This window comes from Falco rusticolus, chromosome 9 (genome assembly GCF_015220075.1).
Source record: "Falco rusticolus isolate bFalRus1 chromosome 9, bFalRus1.pri, whole genome shotgun sequence".
In the NCBI taxonomy this organism is placed as follows: domain Eukaryota; kingdom Metazoa; phylum Chordata; class Aves; order Falconiformes; family Falconidae; genus Falco; species Falco rusticolus.
The window spans coordinates 15,345,320-15,360,376 of NC_051195.1; the positions used below are offsets into that span (position 1 = coordinate 15,345,320).

General features: G+C 40.9%; 1 protein-coding gene across 3 annotated transcripts in view; it reads left to right on the forward strand.

The window, feature by feature from the left end:
* The window catches only part of PHYHIPL (phytanoyl-CoA 2-hydroxylase interacting protein like), a 79,690-nt gene that overhangs the window by 19,469 nt on the left and 45,164 nt on the right, over positions 1 to 15,057 (forward strand). The window contains exon 1 of one of the 3 annotated variants that reach the window (XM_037400759.1): positions 1,475 to 1,927. The exons of the other annotated variants lie outside the window; for them this stretch is intronic. The gene's annotated coding sequence lies outside the window, so the exon portion shown is untranslated. Of the gene's footprint in view, positions 1 to 1,474; positions 1,928 to 15,057 lie in introns of those variants that run through there. 3 annotated transcript variants of the gene reach the window in all.

Below are 15,057 nucleotides of genomic sequence, written 5' to 3' on the forward strand. Positions count from 1 at the left end.
ATATGTAAAGATTAGTTTGTCAGTGCGTATAAATTTTTCTATCTTCATTGAAGACAGTGGAATAAAGATGATACACATCAGTTTGAAAGAGTATGATCAGCTGATCACTGCAGCAACGGGGAGGTCGGCAGGAGAATCCCGCCTTTTGTCTTTGCGGAAAAGGGGTTATTGATGAAATGCCATGTTCTGTTTTACAGAAAAATAAAGCACTATCTTACAGTAAGCATGTGTGCTTTGCCCCTTTGCCTGCTCCGCTGGAGAGCAGATGGAGGTCCCACTTGCACACCTACGCTTTCATAGATTTCAGGTTCTACACTGAGGAAGGGCTTTCCTTGAAGGCAAAGCAACTCTACCGAAGTGATAACAGAGAAAATGAAAAAACCATAATCTGGGTCTGTAACACATACACCAGCTTCTGTTAAAGCTACTAGAATTTCCCCAGAGTATACAGTAGGAGCCACGGTAGCTCTCTGCCTGTATGTTGTGGGGCCCAGGGGAAGTTTGACATCCAGCATTTGTAGGAGACTAGACCAGTACCCGTGTTACAGGTATAGGAGGTAGACTGCTCAACAGAGAAGGCCAGAGGGTTTCAAGTCCTTGTGTTAAGTTCAGGAAGTACAGGGGAATTTCTTCTAGTTTGGAGATCTCAAAGCTTGGAGAGGGCCAACCTTGCTGATTTTTTTTCTGATTGATTTCTTGAATTCTCAGGCCTTGAAGTTTGTGTAGTCACTCAAATCTGTGCAGTCAGCATAATGCTCTTGTAGCTCATATATATAGTGCCTGGCAGTAGGGTATTAAGACTTCTAGATAGATGAAAGATCTTGTTATGTTTTCCATGATTATCCTCCCTGTCAAAGAGAGATTAGACAGGAAGGAGTAGAGTGTTGATAACATCTTTAATGTTTTTGAATATGTTCAGGGTAGAGAGGATTCTTTTCTGGTTTTAAAATATTTTTCCCCTCGCACTAGGAACTTGCTTTTTTCCTTCTCAAACTTTATGTATTTCCTGCCTCATTTATTTATCTCTGTGGCATCTTGGCATGGTTCCGAGAAATGTTAAACACTGTCCAGTCTGTGTCTTTAGAAACAGTGGAGCATTAAAGACAATTTTGTAGCATCAAACTCCAAGTAAGAATATTTATCACAGTCCCATCGTATTACCTTGTCTTATTTTGCTGATACCAGCGAACATCCATATTCCTACAAGAGACAGGGAATTAGGATACAGACAGTAGCCAATGCACAGAAAGTAGCCCAGCTTCTCTGGCCTATTTGATACTGGGCGGTCATGGATTTCCTCCAGAGCTGTCAAGAGCACTGTGGACAAGCCCGTGTTTATCCTCCTGCAGTACAATGTGAGCAGTGGCACAGAAAGGCTGCTGGGATCCTGCCAGAGGGCCCCACAAAGGCAGTCAGATCACCTCCCTGCAATGCAAATATGATGACAGTGGTGGCAGGGGAAGCCTGGTTGAGCAGCCTCCTCCTCCTCTCCCCTGTTCAACCTCCCCAGTTCTGCTGCTGGGAGAATATATGCACTGAGAGGGAAGGTCACCAGGAGTGCTGACTGCAAAGGGATTTTGGGAAGCAGGCTGCCTTCAGAGCTCAAAGCTCATACCTGCCTGACTTTGGGATGGGACTAGGAGCAACCCAGGTGCCTTATGGATCCTTCACTTCAGGTGCCTTTGATGTTTGTCTAGTGGCCAGAGTGGGAAGGACCGTTCCCCGCACGAGGCCCCAACACAGCTTCCAACAAAACCTCTCTTCTTTGTGCCTGAGTGAGGGGACTGGTGGGAGCTGGGGGAGGAGCGCCAGGAGGGCAGTGTGGAGCCCTCTGCGAAGGGAAGGGCCCACGGAGAAGTTGCTATCTCCAGCGTGAGTGGGGGCAGCTCCTCAAGCAAGGATCCCAGCCGGTCACCCTGTGCGCAAGGTACGGCACTCCTGGGGCAGAGGGAGACTGGAAAGAGGGAGGAAAGGGAACTAGAAAAGAGCTGAGCAATTAGGAGAGGAAGATGACCGAGAGAGAGAAACCAGGATGGAGGGGCTTGGAAGAACATGACCCACTGCCCGAAGGGAACATTCTCCTGCAGATTCAGTGAGAAGCTCAGATATGTGGAAAGTAGGAAATGCTGAAGGATGAAGTCATTTTAGAATTAATGGTTTGATGCAATTCTGAGTGTGCAATGGCTGAGGGATTTGCATGGGAACACCCATGTTATACAGGCAAACCTGATGTGCATTTTTCTTTAAATTTTTATTCTGCTTACATTAAGTATTTTGCCTGGTTCCCACATGGCTCTGGAGTTTAACAACGTGAAATTGTATTCTTCTACATTGCTGATCTTCTCCTAAGCCATGAAGTTGGAAAATTGTTTAAAAACAACTTTAAAAACCAAAAGCTTCCCTTCCTGAAATCAGCAAGTAAGGGATACATGGCACCTCAGTCTATCAGGTTTCCCATCTGTTGAAAAGTTTATGGCTGCTTCCATGAAATGAATACATTTATTTATTTTTGCATGAGGGGAGTACCTGTATGTGATTCAGCTATAAGATATAAGAGATGGTGTACTCTTCTGAAGGGATGGTTAGACCTGCTCTTTAGCATGTGACAAAGCTCAAATATGGTTTGTTCTCTCAGACTTGAATGCCTTCGGATCCCAGATGCTCAAGGATAAAGGTTGTCTTGTTTGTATGTTGCTTGTTTTGTGACTGGAGTTTTATTTATTTGTATATGTGCAGAATGCTCCATTCTCCTGGGTGGGATATCAGACTATTGATTTTGACACCTAGTTTCAGGCATAGGTGCTCTGGCTGTGCGGCTGAAGTGTCTTTGTTTCAAGTCCCCTTAGGATTGTAAAACCCAGTGGAGCAGTGCTTCATTGCAAAATGAAGAGAGAATAGTACTTGGCTTTATAAATTTCTCAACGCCCCACACTCTATGTCAAATTCCTGCATATAACCTTCAGTTTTCATAATTCTCACGTGGTTCAGCATACTTGGATTTACTGATATTTATTTTTCATTTAAATTCTTATTGGAAAGCTAATTATGTAGGGTGTTAAGTTCCAGCTGTCCTTATTTTGGTACAAGATTGTTTATTGCTTGATGAAGAAAACTTGTCCAAAATAACACTGTATATGTCATGGCAGAGTACTTTCTATACAAAATGTTATTTTACAGTATTTCCCTATCAACATGTCTCCTAAGACTTGCCTGGCGCTTGGAAGGCACACTGGAGACAGCTGGCCAGTACAGCCATGGCTTAAGCCTCATCCTGTCACTATCAAACACACAAAACACCGTATGCAGGATAGGAGCTTTATCATGGACTGGCTACAAACCAGACTTAAGTCACTAGGTAGCATCTCCTCGAAGAAAGGAATCAGAGCTGGGAACAGCAGATATAATGATGCATATCAGCCATCTCTGAGCAATGTGTGGGTGTACTCATTCAGGCTGATGGGGCTCTCCCATGTCCTTGGGACACTGGAAACACCTTGGGAGAGAACAAGTAGTAGATTCATCCCACAAATTCTTTACAGTCCAGCCAGGCTGGTGATGGCTGCATGAGGCCCTTCTTCCACCTCTTTGGTAGATACAAATGAGACAGCTTACAATACAGCCTGGGCCTCCAGCTGGAAGAGAAGTGGTGACTTCTTGGGGTGGCTGGGCTCCCTACTCCTCTGTCCTTTCTGGGGCTGGCCCATCCCCGTGAGCTCTTCACTTCTCTCAGGCAGTAGGCTGAACCCAGACTGGCAGTAAAAGAATCATACCCACCTCTGCCATAGTCTGTCTTGGCTGCCTGCTGCTAAAATCAGTCTGCTGATACCTCACTTTCTAGAGCAACATTTCAGAATCTTCATTTTCATTCAGAAGGTGCAGTTTTATGTTTTGGGTTTTGGTGTAATGGAATGTTGCAGTTTGATATTTCTCTACAGATCTTTAAGCTTTCAGGCTTAAGAGATAGGGTGGAGAATGTATTTTCCTTTTTTGTGTTTATGACAATAACTGTGAATGTAAATAGCTATGTTAATGAAGCTTATTGAAAGTATTTTATTAGGGAATGTGCCAATCCTTAACTTTTCAGGAAGAAAGAGTAAATAGCCCTCCTTATATTTGCATGTGAAACTACAAAACTTAATTTCCTATGTATATAAGAGCATTTTTGTTTATCGTAGTAGACAAAGCACTTGAATAAGTCATTTTAGTTCAAAGTAGCACTGTCATTTAGTACTGTAATTTTTTTCTTCCACTGCCTTACATTCCCAATTCTTTCATAAAAGACAGCATATGATTTTGTGAATGTCAAACTGAAAATATGGGTGATGTTCTGTGGGTAGAATCCTCATTTTGGAAGTTGGTTTGGAAAGTGGATAAGCACCATTACTAATGAATGGAAAATTTTCTTTACCTGAGTAGCCATCTAGTTTTACTAGTGGCTTGATAGGACATTTTGTTGCATTTGTTTTAGAATTTCTCAGCGTTAAAAAGCGGTTTAACTCTGTGCTTCACGTACGTACATGCTAGCAGCAAGATACTAGTGGACAATGTAGAAATAAATAAAAATGAGGAATTGATTAACTCAGGGCATTTTCATAGGTCCTGAAAATAAATATAGGTTTACATCACCTTATTAAATCTAGTGTGTTCATTTTCAGTGAAATGGACTAAAAGATCAAGCCAAGTGTTATAGTATATGTTTTGAGTTTGCTCCAGTTCTGTTTGTTGCTATTTGCATCTGTAAATCAACCTTTCTAAAGCTTCACAGACATAATCTCTTTAAAATCTCACTAGCTTTGGCTCTTCAAAATGATGATGTTTTAGTTGATGTCATGATAATTTTTTAGTATAGAGGCCTTTCTTCTAAGGGAACATATATGCCATAAATACAGAATATGGGGCTCTGGGAGTTATTCCAAGTTAGTAGTTGTGTAGGGATGACACTTGGAAGAGCAGCGGTGGTGGACTGACGTGCAGAGAAAAGGCCTTTGAAGAAGGTGGAGGAAGATGAGTAGGCACGCTCCTCACAGAGAGAGATGTCATGGCAAAATAAAAACAGAACATGACTAGAAGACAGAAACCTAAAATCAGATTTTTATATTTTTCTTTACTAGTAGAAGAATTTAGTAATTCTTTGCGTAAGGGTTGTAAGAGATCCACAGAAGGAAACCTCATGGCAAGAAATAGTTGCTGAAAGGTACCCCACTGAGGTCTAATGCCGTTTTTATCTATAACATTGTCTTTGTTGTTAACTCCAATGGTTATGAAATGTATCAAATTCATGTGAAACAGAAACAATTCCCTTCATCCTAAAACACTAATTTTAATATCCTTCCTATTTGTAACAGCAACAGAAATATGTTGGAAATAAATTTTTCCCTTTTATGGAGGCACATACATACATAACCCATAGAAACCAAGTCTTACGTTAACAGAAACTGTCCCGTGCACTTGACAACAGCAGGCCTGTGTCTTTTCCTTTGAGTCAGCTGAGAAAAAGCGTAATGTTGAGCACTGCACTGGTCTTTCTCTGGATAATTCAAAGTGTAAATTATTTCACTATTATTTCGGTTACCCCATACACTAGATTTCAAGAAATCAGTTTTAGGCATACAGTATTTAAGCACCCATGAAGACCTGCTGACATTTGTTGGGATTACACATAAAATCCTGTTGTGGGTGCAGAGAATACTCAGCTTCTTCCTCCAAAAGGCTAGTCATATCATCACATATGATGAGATATTTATTGAGTACAATGTTAACAGCTACCATATTGCTGTACTCCCACGTTGACGCAAATGTTGGCAAAAACTACTGTGCCAGCTGCCCACTTATACACTCCAGTTGCACCTTTGCTATTCCTCAAATCTACAAATTGCCATTCTCATCCAATTAATGCTCAAACACTGGGGGTTTTTTCTGCCTCACATATTTAGCAGATTTCTGTTAGAAAATGAAAGATGAAGATGGATGCACAGGACCTGTCAAACCAGAGCAAAGCCGGCAAAGTCAAGATGGTTTTGATGCCAGAAAATGCCCTGGAGTGGTCTGTGGGAGTATTATGAGAGAACCAAGGATTAGTGCAGAGATTGAGGAGATTAAACCTTAATTAAAATGAGCACTTGTATACAGTACATATGGCAGACAACTATTCCTACAGCTGTAATGGCGCAGAAGACTTCCTGCAGTTACACAGGTCCTACCTCTCATGCTCCCAAGGAGTAGGTTTCTGCAGTGGCTGCTGGAGGACACATTGTTTGGGTCAGTGTAGAAACATGCAGCTACAGAAGACTCCCCATAGCATGGCGCTTCCCTGTAACAAGATCAGGTGACTTCCATAATCAGCATTTGTATCTAAACGGCACCCGCAGTTTTTACCCTCCTGCTCATAGACTGCGCTGTTCCAGCCCATGATGGTGTGTTTACTATCAAGCCAAAGCATGGGAGCTGCGCTGCCCTCCTGAGTGCATGGAATTGCAGATGATGATCATTTCTGATAACTTTTTATCTTTAGCAGTTATTTATCTCCGATTTAAGATAGTCTCTGCCTGCGGACCTCCAAAATATGCTACAAGGGCCTATCAAAGACTTGAATTTGTATCCCTTTTTACTTCTGAGTATGTTTACATGATTTTCTGATGGAGTTATATTTCTTATGCTTAAAAAGCAAAAACAATCAATTTAATTTGGTGCATGCTATTTCGATGGTTGCATAATCATTTTTCTCTGTCCATGAAGCTTTATTTTCATTATCAGGAGGAATTTTATACTCTGTAGACTTAAGATGAGCAAGAGGCATGTAAAGATCATACTGTTGTGGTGGTGATTGTCAAAATGAGAGGAAAAAAAGTGAAGCTTTTGATGTATAGCCTTTCAGAACTTAGTGGCCACTGCAATATTTTGAAACACAGAATATCAAAACATATCTAAATTGCACATCAACAACTTTCCAAAATATGAGCAGTACTGTTCTTGTCTGCAGTTAGTGTACTAATAGGGGTTTTTCTGCTGCTTGAATGCTTTCAAAACTTCTGATGTTACAATCCACTGCTATCCAATGTTTTATTAATCTTAGTAGGACTTTTACTGGAGATACGAAATATAAGTAGGCCGAAATTAATCTTCTCAGCAGTTCTTGCTGTACACTTGTGGCTGTGTGGAACTATTTACTCTTAAGTAGAAACCTGAAGGTTCTCTACATTGCAATGGTCTTCACCAGTACTCCCCTCTGATCCTCGTCGGTGTTCTGCGGTAATGCTATTTTAGGGACATGTTTGATAGTTTAGAAGCAATGTCTAGAAATAGACATCCACATGGGCATCTCTTAAAGCAGTGGGGCTTCTGCTGCTCAGTCTCTCTGATAACTTCATTCCTTTACTTTATTCAGGGGTTGCTTGAATATAAAACATTCCTCCACATCATTGCCAAATTATTTGTTTATAGTTACAAGGCATATTATGTTTAAATAAAGTGTCATAACAGGTATAAACTAATTATTTGAATCAACATTGAAATACGGTACTGTCAAGTTCCAAGTGTCATTTTAAGATGTCTTGTAGTGAAAATCCTTCTGTGCTGTTCTACTGAGGCTGCTTGGGCTGGATCCTTTGATTTTATCCCCTGCATGGAAGTCAGTGAACTTCCTTCATGCTATCTCTCTGAGAAGAAAGAACATAATCTCTGTCTTAGGGACTTCTTAAGAGATATTTTACCCATACGCTTTTCCTTACCTTCTATTCCTTACTTTGCAAATATATAGGTGTTGTATATAAATTAAAAAAAAACATTTCTGTAGCATATGCGATGTTATTAGGTGAATGAATAAAAAAGACAACTTGGCAAAAGAGGGTTGAGAGGGGGAGAAGGAAAACCATTACTTCAGTGCAGAAGGAAAAGCAAAAAGTTTGAAGAAGCAGACAAAAACTTACTTTAGAATTCCAATAAGCAACATTAGTGACTTTTAAAATAATGATGTCTGCTGGGGCATGTATAGAAAACAGCTAAGAAATCTCAGCTGTCTGGTGACTGCCAAATGATACTGCTCTGTAACCACTGCCTCCAACACAAATAGCTCAGCTACATTTAAGTATCTTTACTGGAGGCAATCAGTCACATATGGAACAGATCAGTTATAAATAAAAGTCTGCCATTCATATACATTCAGTTATTTCGGCAACTAAGCTATATTTGTGTCCAAAAGAAATATTTGGGTAACTGAATGTCTCCCTCGTAGAAAGAGTAGAGAAAAAAGAAAAGCACACATTGTTAGCATAGGTGAAGAAATAATTGGAATTCAGTGCCTGGATGCATTTAATCTCCAGAACCAAAGCGTTGCCACCCTGTGCAACCTTTTGAAAGACATTGGCGCCTTAGGCTTAAGTACCTAATGTCACAGTGAATGAAGAGATCCAAACAGCCGACTTACTGCTTATGATGGGAAACAACACAGCAAGCAGAAGGAAGAGGAGCACTGTAAGAATATTATAAAAAGTTTCCGGAATAGTTTAAAGAAAATAGTTAATAGAAAAGATATTTTTGAGCAGAAGGTTAGCTTCTTGAAATTCCCCATGTCTTTGTGTTTCTCAGTGTGGCAATAACAAAATGCTTTAAAAACATCAAATTTTTTTTGCTATCAATGTCTGTTTCACAAAGAACAGTTGTTTCAGAAACTTCAAGTCACATAGGTATCTGCACACTGTAGGTTACCAGCTCTCCAGAACTGTTTCAAGGAGCCTGTCTAAGAACTCAGTTGCATATATAGCACCAGTGAGACACACAGATTTACTTGCTGGACATGGGACAGCAAAGCAGGAGACTTCCAGTGCTGGTGTGTGCAACAATAGCACCAAGCAACAGGCCCAGACAGCTCAGTAGAGCTAAAGCCATCAGCAGCTGTGGCAACAGGTCTACTAGCATTTAGCAATTCAGTAAGAAACATGGGAAAATTTCATTTTCTTAACTGACTGAATCTAGTCAGATGATTAGTATGTCATTACTGTCTTTCGTCCATGAAACAAGAACAGTATATCTTCCCCTAGGTTTTGGGTTTTGCTTTCTTTTCCTCCTTACTTTCCCTCTTCTTGGACATTCTCTCTACCTTACATTTCAGAGTTATTCTGCAGTGCTTAAGAGAAGACAGGTGCAAGTCCTGTGTTTGAATTTTTTTCTGCCTGTGATATTTCGTTGTAAATGAAGCCAGTGTTAGCAGCTTTAACCTTTGTTATTCCTTGAGTTTGGTCTTGATCTTACTGCCAAGGAAATACACATCAACCAATATTTTGCATTTTAAGGAAAAAATGCAAACCAAAAAAAAAAAAATGGACAAGCTTTTGGTAAAATATGCATGTTTAGGCTGCGTTTTCCGTTTGAGAGGCTGATAAATTCCAGCATGAAAAACATTTTAACGTTAACGAATTTCAGAATTACAGTTTTTTGAATAGAAAACAAACCCCCGGATATGAGCCCTTTTGTTTATAACTAGTCTAGCAATAGGGAAGAGGTGAAATTTCCTTAGTTGCCTGTATCTTTAAGAATCCAACCTTTACCAAAGCATTATTCCAAATCCTTCATTGAATAATATGCATAATGATTTCTGTTTCTGTGAGTCTCATCACCAGCAAGTTTGTTCATTAGAATGTATATGAAGGACAAACATAGAAGGAACAGAACACAGTTGAACTGAATTCATAAAAAAGTTTGAGCAAATGCTGGTGGATTTTTTTTTTCAGTATTTTCTCAGCTCTCTTAAGAATCAATTCAAATCTTATCTAAAAGCAGTGAAAATCGTCCATCACTTATTAAGTTTTGTGAATCTGTGAGCCCTCTATACCTCATGCTCAGAAGTAAAGACAGGACAGACCCTCTCCTTATTTTGACCTTTATTCCATAGGTATGAAACTTGTTGAGATATTCTCACATTACTACAAACAGCCTCCACCCATTAACACTGTTAATCTCTCTGGTATGTTCAGGTCTTGCATGTGTTGGCTTTCTTCCATTTTATCTGAGCACAATGTTCTTAAAGCTTGCAGTATGACCCATGATATAGCAAAGGAAGTTAAATAAAGGAACAGAGCAGACAGTAATAAATATGAATGAAAAGGACAAAAGGGCCTCTCTGCATTTTCCATCCATTCTGCTACTCTTCCATCTTTTCCTTTATCTTTTACATTCTCCTCTCTCTGCCATCAAGATTTTAAACATGTTAAGTCATCCCCTCTCTCTTTCTCTGTATAAGCATGAGTTATCAAGAATAAGCAATAATGAATGAATGCACACTTCCTTAGAAGCAACAAGCAACACACTTAGGGCAGGAGCTGCTGATGCAGCACATGAGGAGACAGAATGTAGCATGGCACGGTTTCATAAACCAGCATGCAAAACATGTCAGGCTGTGTGTCACCACATGGTAGCTGGTAAGGAATAACAATGTGTTTTTCTCCAACCTGAACCTGACCCAGGAACAACCCACCTGCAATCTCTAGGCCCTAGTTTTTGGAGCTTTTTCTTTGTTTTATCTAGGATTCAGGTTTTTTTAATCTAGGATTAAATCTTACTTGCTTAGTTGCCTCCTGTTTCATTCAATGAACATCTGGTTGGCTAAATACCAGGTAGTGGGTTTTCCGCATGGGATTCTGTGGTAAAGTGCAGATCTTCTTTAAGGTTCTTATGTATACGTAAAAAACAGTGAATTTTATTTCTGTTGGCTTTTTATTAGCTTTGGATATTCAGAAAAGACTTTCAAGATGGCAATACCTATGCTGAGCTCTAGACCCCCTGCTGTTTTGCCATTCAGGTTCTGCTCTTTACGTGTTTTCTTTCTCAGTCCTTACATAAGGATTACATAAAAGAAGACTCTAGTCTCCAAAATCATTTACCATATTAAATAGCAACTACCATCAATGGATCTTTATCAGCCGCCTGGAGCAGAAAGGAGACACATGGCTGTACATTTGGAAACCAGTTGTTTACAGTACTCATCAATGCTGGCTGCCAGTCATGGGCAGATGTCATCAACAGTCATTATGCAGCTCTGAAAATAGAATCAAGCTTGACCTGGACAGGTCCTCAAACAATTGATAAACTGCCTTTGAATGACGGAAATGTGTGAAGTCCAGTCTCTCCATCAGCCTTCTGCTGCTCAGGGATCCTGCAGACCCAAAGCTGTGGTAGTGCGGGCAGAGGGTACTCACTTGGGGTGTATGTGTCAGGTGCTCGGCCAGGATGTACATGTCAAGCTGAAGTCTCCACATTCCTAAGAGTAATGGTTTCTCTGTGCCCCTGATCTGTCCTCATGGAGAGAAGAATGACCAGCAAGTGCCTGCTGATCCCTGCAGCAGTGCCATGCCATCCCTGGAAATGGCAACTAGTATTTGCCCCTTGTTCTTCCTTTTTCTCTTTTCCATCAGAAACCACTGATAAGCAAAGAGTGAGCAGGAGAAAGCACTTTGGGGAGAAGAAGGGCAAAGAGCTTTTGAGAGCACCTCTGCCATGTGTGTGCTTCTTTGGCTGTCCCATCCACTGTGCTGTGCCCTGGGAAGGGAAGAAACAGCATCAGAATGCAGAGGGGCTCCTGTGCCTCTGTCTTGCCCACTTTCCCAAACCATGTGAACTCGGCATCAAGAGCTGGTGTCATGGCTTTGGCAACATTCCTGCAATTGTGTTGTGTGGAGAGGTACAGCCTTCCATGGTCTCATATCCATATGTTTCCCCAAACCTGGCTTCCTCTGCTTAGCTCTCCCAAGAGGGTAAAGAATACAGAGTGGCTTCCTTACCCCTTCCTTCCCCTGCCCTCACACCAGGCCCAAGAGGAACACTACCTTCTCCCTTTCTTTCAGAAGTGCTGGTGAGCACAGGCTGTTGCAGTCCACCGCTTACAATGCCTTGGCATCAGCAGTGGTCAGCTGCTCCCGTGCTCCTGTTTGCTTGCTGACGTGTGGCACAGGGCACGAGAGAAAAACAATGTTATGCTTCTGAAATGAGGCACAGCAAGTGTTGTGTGCCCACAGCTCCAGCCCAGCCTGCCAGTGTTTGTCTGCTCTTTAGTTAGAAGGCAGAACATTATAAGTGACTTAGTTGCTCCCCTGTGCAAACCCCTCTGATCTCCAGCAGGCCTGGAAGACATGATTTAAGGCTGTAAGAAATGTGTTGCTTAGCCTTTTTGGAAGTGCACAGCTAGTGTTCATGTGATAATGTCATCTTTGAAATATAAGAGTGCTTTGTAAAGGTTACCAATACCGCGGAATGTAATGACAGGAAAAAATAATTTTTAAGATATGTCTCTGCAAGAATGATTCTCTGTTTGTTAGAAATAGCCAGCAGTCCTCCCACAACAGAAGAGGGCTGGATATCTCTGCGATTTGCTTCGCCTCCTTTACAGTCTCTAGAAGGGTGCATGCAGAGGGGTTTCTCTACTTGTTTGTTTACTTTCTCAAAACAAGGAAGATACCACAGCAATAACCTTTTGGCAAAAATAACGTTGCGCTGAATCTAAGATTTTTATGAGCTGTATAGCAGAACATACTGTTATGCTTTATCTGTGCAGGGAGTGATCTCTTTATTTAGCAGTAGTTTCAGCAACAGAAATGTTTCTGGCTACAGTTTTTGTGCTTTTCGAAGCATTCTCCTCCTTTTTGGTTGTTCTTGAAGTTGTGACATGAGATCAGGGAAGCTTAAGAGCTTAAGTGACTTCTTAGCGTACCATCATTTCAAGATGAATAAGCGTTCATGAAGACAGCCTGTGGGAAGGGAACTGATGTACTGTTTGAATGCCCTGACTTTATAATTCATACAAAACTCTCTCGGCAGGAGTGTGCCCAGTGCTGAAAACTTTGCCTTTGGGTTCAGATGCATCAAGCAGTAATAAGACTCCATGGCTAGCTGAGGGGGAGGAAGAGGACAAAACAATTTAAAAGCAATAAAAGAAGATACCCATGATCATTGTTGTAGCAAATCTTTTGCTCCTGTAGCCTGTGGAACCACCACATAATAGGTTGGAGAACTGACCCTGCTCTCAGTTGCCTGCCTTGCAGCTGCGTGCAGGGTTGCAACCTCAGTTTGGGAACGACTGGCTCAAGGAGAGGCAGCTGGGTGCTCTGCTCAGCTCTGTTTTGAGATGAGCAATTTTCTGTTGAGGTTAGCAAGAGTTTGACAGTACAAGGAGTTGAGACCACCATCCCTAGAGAGGGTGGAGAAATCCAAAATAAGAAGATATGGGTAAGACCATGCGTTCTCTCTAAAACTGGTTGCATGATCTATATGGATATATTTGTCAATTTGTCAAAGTGGTTTTTCCCAGCAAGATACAAGAAGAAGGTTTTACTCCAAGATGAATTCAAAGTTTGCATGAAGTTTGCATAATATTTCCATTTGGACAGTGCTGTCAGGCAGTCATTTTAATGAGTACTGAAAATCCCAGACTAACTGTAGTCTAATCCCACCACTTGCTTCTGTTTCTGTGTTGACACCCCTGGCACCTCCCAGGCATTTGCCTTCTGCAACAAAACAGCTGCACATTGGGAGTGAGCATCTTTGTCCAAAGTGTCTGCTGTTTAATAATGCTTGCTGATAACAACAGTTCTCATAAGTTCTAGATGGCACTATTTCAAATAGTGAAGCACTATGCACCAAAATAAAACCAAGACTCAGATATCTTGATTTTTCCTCATGTTAACCATCATATTCATTGTGTATGTTTTCAGATAATTTTTTGTAACATTAAGAAGGTAGTTTTGAACTACCTGATGAGAGGAGGGGGGGACCAACCACTGCTGTCACAGCTGGGCTTCCCAATTTGTGTCTCATTTGTCAGTAAGCATCCCTTATCCCTCCTAAGCATGGGAAGAAGCCCTGAAAACATCTTGGAGCAACTTCCTGTGTTTTCTTGCTGAATTATTTGCTGTCACTTTTTTATCAGACATCACTGCTCCTGTACTGGAAGCAGGAATGTTTGCTTGTAATTCAGGTAGAAGCTAGTCAAGTGCATTTTTGCTGTTTGTGATAGCCCTGTTATTAATTCCTGAGAGCATAAGACTTAGTGGTCAGGCTATAGATAGCCTATGGGTCTGATAGCTGCTAATCCTATTAACCCTTGGACTTAGCTTGATTTATACTTCATTTGTCGTCATGTGTCGTCCCCCCCCCTAGTTTATAGTGATGTATTCAGCTTTAAGAAAGAATAAACCACAGGGTGGATGGTACAAAAATGGTTGTGAAGCATTTTTGCTCAGACCTCAAACTCTCTGCAGACAACGGGGAATTTGAACGTAATTTAATGCAAGTGGCACTCATTTATATTGTACTATTAGGCAAATATGAATAGTCCTTGGTTGCCACTAAAGCATTTCAGTTTTCCGTCTCTCCTTAGGCTCACTCTGTGCCATATAGACCTTTTCTGAATAATTTTTATGAATGTTTACACACATGTAGCAATAAGTTTCTATAGTTCTTATTATCAATGAACGTTCAGCTCTGCTCCAAAAATACACACAGGTTTCAGTACTGTCTTAATACCATGGCTAATTCATTCCCAGCAGGAGCTGTTTAGTGGTATACACAGAAATTAAGACAGGGTATGTGCTCCGTTTTTGTATGACATTAGCTATATCACTGTAGATCTGTGTATAATTAGGCTGGTGCAACCTCTAAATTAATTTGATGTCCCTACAGCTATAAAATATGTTTAAAAGGGTAGTGACTGTTGTAAAAATTTAAGAAAATAAACTGTAGTGGTGTAGCTATTGCCCATGCAAAATAGTAGGACTAATCTAGATGACTAGCATTCAAAGTACAAAACTCTGTATGGCTCCACCTAACACCATTACTTTGGTTCCTCTCCTGGATGTGCTATCAAAAAACTTTTCTGTCTCTGTCTTGATTTCGGCTGGGACAGAGTTAATTTTCTTCTCAGTAGCTGCTGCAGTGCTGTGTTTTGGATTTGGTGTGAGAACAATATTAATAACACACGGATGTTTTTGGTTGTTGCTAAGTAATGCTTATACTAAGTCAAGGACTTTTCAGTTTCCCAGGCTTTGCCAGTGAGAGGGCTTTATCTCAACCCAC